Here is a 6,992-nt window from a genome sequence, read left to right on the forward strand (position 1 = left end):
GTATTGATATTTCAGCAAAATGCAAAAGCTGCAGCTCAAAATATGACAGCTCAGCATAATACCCTTTTGGATAGCTATATCTAAGCACTATGTTAAAGTATTTTAGAAAAGTACTTTGCCTTAGCAGTACAGAGTTTCTGCCTTCCTGAACATCTCTGTTTCTTTTAAGGGATAAATTGAAATGGTCAGGTCAAACAGTTACTAAAATGCCAAGGAAACAAATTCAGCATTTCTGTGAGCTCTTTGTTCATTTGCTAACCCTCATTTTTAAAAAGATACTCTCACTTTCAAAGGCTTGCACTTGACTTAGACACACAGCATTTAATTAATGGCAGCAGTTATCGGTCACCCACAGTTAAACACTTGGTTTGCTCAGGAGAAGCCAGTCTGCCCTGGGAGGGAGGGAAACAGGACATTGCCTCTTTGGGGAGTTTAGTAAGTTATATACAGCTGGTATGGATATAAACCCGTGGATGTCCTTTTCTTTGGATAAACACTCGTTTTCATCTATCTTCTGGAGATGGCGCAGCAGCTGAAGCAGATTCCTGCAGCCGAGCTCCAGCCCTCAAGAACTGCCCGACTCCTTCCCAGCTCTCTCCCGGCACCTTCTCAGCAACCATAGAAATTTACTTTCATAACCATTCATGGAGGTGGACAGTAAAGGGGAATGGAGCTGTTGGCCTGATGAACCACTCCATAGCTGACCTTGAGAGCTAGCTGTCCCCATTGGGCTGGGGAGAAGCCAGTTTTACTGGATTTTAAGTCACAGATGAGTGATTTCAGGTACAAGGAAGGCCACTGCCAAGGGGGAACTATCTCCTTTGAACAAGATTAGCCTCTATGCTCTATCTTTTGGGGTGGCAATGTTTTTCCAAGAATGCCGTCTCTCATCTTTTGGAATTTATACATGGATGGGATTATTACCATTTGCAACTCCAGTTTTTATCATCCTTTACAACATGATGAAGGGCATGTAGGTGGTTCTGTTTGGTTGGGGGTTTTAATTGATAAGTTTTTTACACAACATCCCCCAGTTTTGTGGCGATTTGTTACCTAGCGCTCGCTAGTGTACAGCCACAGTATGTAACCGCCCCCCTTTGCCCCTGAAGTGGAGGGCAGGATAGAAAGCTATCAGTGAGTTAACATGGTCCATGCTAAAATAATTCTTGAATGCTTACCGTTGGTTTATGGTCCTTTTGTACTTGTAAGGCAACACAAAATTCAAAATATTATAAAAGAGAGCCTGGCCTGTAACATAAAGCAAAATTTGTCTTTTGTTTTTTTTCTTAAAAGGAAAAAGAGAAGAATTTGTGACTACTACAATGCATTTCATACATTTATCCTGAATTTGCCACTATTTGCATAGCTACATTTGGGAATATTTATCATTCGACTTCTGCTGCAGCTGCAAATGTATGCAAATCGGCTTTAACTAGTTAGTTTAATACTAGCAGTGGCAGCTCAGGGACCAGCATGAGCTGACTGCCCAAGTATTTGCATGGTCATCTGAGAGGAATTCACAGCCCACGAGGTGTTTCCTTCAGCTGGGCTGATAAAGGTGCCCAAGACAGAGGAAGAGTGGCTGAAACCCCTATTGCAGCAGCACCCAGGAGGCATAGTAACAGGCGGTGGCCCCCTATGCTACATACTCTATGAACACTGAACAAACTAGCAGGAACTCTTGAAGGTCAAACCTGTATTTCTGAAGTATGCGCAGGTACATCTACACAAGCTTCATTGGTGCTTGTGGCCACAATACAAGTGTGCCCTTTATCTCTCAGGAGCAGAAGTGATGATGGGAGATGACTGTGAGTCTCCTATCCGGTACCTCCTCTGGGAAAGGGGTGCTCAGGACCTCACTTCAACATCATCTGCTTCAGCTTTTCCTTCTGTCAAGTGAGGCACAGAAGTATCAACTCAACTTCTTAGGTAAAGTGTTCTGAGACATAAGGAAAGCACTGCAAAGTGCTGTTACTAATAGGATTAACAGCACTTTGAGGTTTTTTAAACAGAAAATTAACCACAGACATAGAAACAGTGAAATAGCATCTTTTGTCATTATCAGGACCTGTAGTGAAAGAGATTATTTCAGTGGGATGGCACAAAGCACACAGTAGCAAGTCGGTGCTTTGGTGCTGATGTGCTCCGGGGCAGGCTGCCAGCAAGGAGAGGTGCCCTGTGCTAGTTCTTGAACTGTACCTGCTACACAGTGGCAAAGGTGTCTGACAGACTAAAACCAGGGTCCTTTTAGACAGATGACACTTTCTGAATGATATAGAGGTTAAAAAATGCACTCTGCTCCTTTCCAAATAGTCATCCACAATCTAATACAGGCAGGATACACATAGGAGCAATTTCACCTGTTGAAAGTATATTATAACACAGTTATACACAGTATATTATAACACTGTTCTGTGAACTATATATTTGGTGTCACATATATCTCAAATATTATATATCAGTAAATAGCATCCCAAATACAGAAAAAAAATTTCATTCTTATTCACTGCCTTTGAAGTTTTCATTACTGGACAAATTAAACCCCAAACTTACATTTTGGTGTTTTGTTTCTAAACTAGCATATTTCCTAAAAGAAAATACACACTTACTATTTCTGAAGAGTAAGGCACTGGAACAGGCTGCCCAGAGAGGTGGTGGAGTCACTATCCCTGGAGGTATTCAAAAAACCTGTAGATGTGGCACTTCAGGGCATGGTTTAGGAGGCGTGGTGGTGTTGGGTTGATGGTTGGATTTGATGATCCTAGAGGTCTTTTCCAACCTTAATGATACTATGATTGTATGATTAAAATAACTGTAATTGAGTTGTTTAATAATTTGAAGTTTCTACAATCCAAATATTACGTAATTGTGCTGAAGTGTGAAAAGGGGAAATTGTCTGGAAATCAATCTAGACAGGATTACTATTTATTCAAAGCTAGCCAAGTCATTAGAAGTCATTTGACTCGTAGGTATTAACAGCAGATAGCTGGATGATCATTAATACCCAACAGTACCGCTTTTCGTAAAACACTAGAAGATGATAAAGTTATCTAATAGATCGTGTGGAATGATAAATAAAACATGTAAAGCTCTGCAAGGAAAATGAAACATATAGCAGGTAGGAATTTTATTCCTGCTTAAAGACGTGAAATATTTATAAGAGTAAAATTTGGTTTTATTATTAGGACCTTTCACTCCAAATGTCTTATTTTCAGTGTTAGGATTCTACACTGATTGCCTCATTTTCACTGTCTACCATCATAGAACAATAGAATCATAGGATCATTTAGGTTGGAAAAGACCATTAAGATCATCAAGTCAGACCGTTAACCCAACACTGCCAAGTCCACCAATAAACCATGTCCCTAAGCACCACGTCTACAACACATCCTAAATACCTCGAGGGATGGAGACCCAATCACCTCTCTGGGCAGCCTGTTCCAATGCCTGACAACACTTTCAGAGAAGAAACTTTTCCTAATATCCAATCGAAATCTCCTCTGGCTCAACTAGAGGACATTTCCTCTTGTTCTATTGCTTCTTACTTGGGAGAAGAGACTGACCCCCACCTCGCTACAACCTCCTTTCAGGTAGTTGTAGAGAGTGATAAGGTCTCCCCTCAGCCTCCTCTTCTCCAGACTAAATAACCCCAGTTCCCTCAGCCACCCCTCATAAGACCTGTTTTCTAGACCTTTCACCAGCTTCATTGCCCTTCTCTGGACACGCTCCAGCAGCTCAATGCCTTCCCTGTATTGAGGGGCCCAAAACTGAACACAGTATTCAAGGTGCAGCCTCACCAGTGCTGAGTACGGGGGATGGATCACCTCCCTAGTCCTGCTGGCCACACTGTTCCTGATACAAGCCAGGAAGCTTTTGACCTTCTTGCCCACCTGGGCACACTGCTGCCTCCTGTTCAGCCAGCTGTCAACCAACACCCCCAGGTCCTTCTCTGCCAGGCAGCCCCCCGGCCACTCCTCCCCAAGCCTGTTGCATTTCATGGGTTTGCTGTAACCAAAGTGCAGGACTGGGCACTTGGCCTTGTTAAACCTCATACAACTGACCCTGGCCCATTGATCCAGACTCTCCAGATCCTTCTGCAGAATCTTCCTACCCTCAAGCAGATCAATACTCCCACCCAACTTGGTGTCATCTGCAAACTGACTGAGGGCACACTTAGTCCCCTCAACCAGATCATTGATAAAGATATTAAACAGAACTGGCCCCAAAACTGAACCTCAGGGAACACCGCTTGTGACTGGCCGCCAACAGGATTTAACTCCTTTTACCACCACTGTTTGGACCCAGCTGCAACCTTTTTTTTAAAAAGTCAGCTTTATTATATATGATTGAAGTGTTTGGCTTCAGTCTGCCCTAGCTGTTTCAAAAAAATATGAATGTATTTATAACTTTTGGCATTACCGTAGGACCTTATTCTACAAATTAAGTTTACAGCTGGTAGCATTTTTCCATAATGAATTATTGATTAATTATTCCAGATATTGCCTGTCCTCACTCAGCCACCAAACACTGCTTACTGCACTGCTAAGTCAGCCCATGCTAGAACTATTCCTTGGACTGAGTCCCTGAACGCTGCATTCCCATCGCCTTTCACCTCTTTAATCTTGTCACCATCTTCCACAGAAACCATCCGTGCTCTTCCCCGCTCACTTTGACACGCTTTTTTGCACCACAAACATGTTCCAACATGATACTACCGGTGCTTATTAGAAGAGCATTTGCATTTACATTGCTTCCTAACAACCTTTATAGATTATTCCATTGCTTTGAAATTAATAGTCATTGTGTATAATGTTTATGCGGTTCAGCCTTCTTCATCCTTCAGTCACCGTTTAAATCTGTTCAAAGCATATGGGGATGTGTGGGTGTGAACTTAAGTGAATGTTTCCGTGCTGTGCATATATAGCCTGGCAAAGCACATTCACACCTATATCATAATGTGACAAGTACTAGGTACCAATTTAAATGGATAGAATCAACTTTAAGTTCAGTAAATGCTAGGAAAGTTAATATTTTTGTTACTTACAAAGCAGTGATACCACACACTCCATCAATTTATGTTCCATTTATTTTTCCAGGAAGAAACCACTAGTACCCGGAATAAAATGGCATTAAAACCTAATTTTACCTTATCCCAAGAAAGCATATTCCAGATAGATCAATACTGACGTAAGCTACCAAGGTGATCTAAGCTTACTGTGGAACTGTCCTGATCATTCCTGACTATTTAATGACAATATGCCTAACCCTGTGTATGCGGAGCTCCTCGCTGCATAGTCCAAGAATACCCTTATTAGACAGATTATAGAAGAACATAGTCTGTGGTCAAAACATTGTTACAATCAAGTTTGTTTCCCACAGACACCAGTAATGTCAGGAGTGAAAATGAGACTTTCCATTGTTTTCTGTTTGTAGAGAACTTAATGCAAAAGGATCCTAATTTCCACCGGGACCTCCAGCTGCTTCTGTGCAAATACACAATGACAAATTCAAGCACTGAATTGAGCTGGAGGAAGAAACCCTTGACTAACACAAAAATAGTGACACGAACAAACTGACAAAAACAAGCAGCACTGCACAGGTATGCAGTCACTAACTGTGGGGTAAAAGTCTACACAACGTATTCCTTGTGTTACCTGGATCTATATTTAAGACAGACAGCAATAAATTACCGCTTTCCCTCAGTTTTTCTATGTTAATTTTGCTGTTTGTTTCATTTATGAAGCAGATACTTGTAATACTCTTCAAACATTCAGCAGCTGGCTGTGATAAACACTATCTTCCTACTCCTGTAACAACCGATTTGTGCCGGGAACATCCACCATTGCCTTGTGGTACCACTGCTGGAAAATGTGGGAACCTGCTGCCTGGTTCACTTTTGATTTCCAGAACAAATTAAAAAAAATAAATTAGTAAAAATTTGCCTCTCATTGTTGCTGTGCTTAGCAGAGCAAGTAGCACAGGGAAGCTGCCAAAGAAGATCTGTAGCCAACCAAGTATATCTTGTAAATGTGTTTTCTAAGTCAGGAAGAGAAACTGAAATGTGGGAAGCAATCGTATAAAAAGAGGTAGTTGAGATCAGCGTTTTGTAGGAAATCAAGTAACTCTTTGGAAGATGTACGTTTTTGAAAAGCACATGAACACTTAAAGATTTTGTCACAGGGAAGCTCTTTGCTAGGCATTTTCCCTTTTTTATGCTATTAACAACTTAAAAGACTGCTGACATATGCTGGCATCTGACTGGCATGACAGGAGCTCTGTACACTGCCACAGTAAAACACACTCCTGTTATCCATATTTAATTTCTGTTTCTCCTCCTTCAGCTCGAGCTAGCTGGAATGCAGACAGCTCAGTGTATTTAGTCCTTGGGATAAGAAAGTCTTGAAATACTTCAGAATTATCCTCCTGCAAATATGTTGGAAGGTGGGGATTGGCATCCGCATGCTCTTGTTCGTGTGCAATTAGGATCCACATGAGGAAGCAGATTCTTCAGTGGGAGAAGAGCCAGCTAAGGTGGGTCATTGCTCCTGCTTTGGTGTATCTTCGTATTACAGTCCAGGTCTTCATCTGATTAAAATCCATGTATTTCAGCAAGATGATCAAAATCCTGCTGGTTTAAATCAACTCAGGACCTGCTCCTTGGCTCTCATCTCCATTGGGGCTGCAGGGAGTCCTCACAGTGTCACAACAGAAGATGGATATGCCCCTTTTGGTCTCTTGCTAAAAAAGAAAAAAAAAACAAAACAAACAAAAAAAACCCATTGTTTTAAACCCCCAGAAATACAGACCTCTCTAACTTACAGTCAGCTGTGCCCATGGGAAGGGGTGCCTGGCAAATAATAAAACAGTCTTGCCCCTGTTTGCCCAATGGCAACATCTGTGCCTTGTTAGCACCACAAATATTTTTAAAATGGTTGTTCTCTCAGGTGGAATTGAGCTGTATAACTTCATTCCATTGATGTGAAGAGCTAACA

The sequence above is a fragment of the Phalacrocorax carbo genome, chromosome 4 (genome assembly GCF_963921805.1).
Source record: "Phalacrocorax carbo chromosome 4, bPhaCar2.1, whole genome shotgun sequence".
NCBI lineage: Eukaryota > Metazoa > Chordata > Aves > Suliformes > Phalacrocoracidae > Phalacrocorax > Phalacrocorax carbo.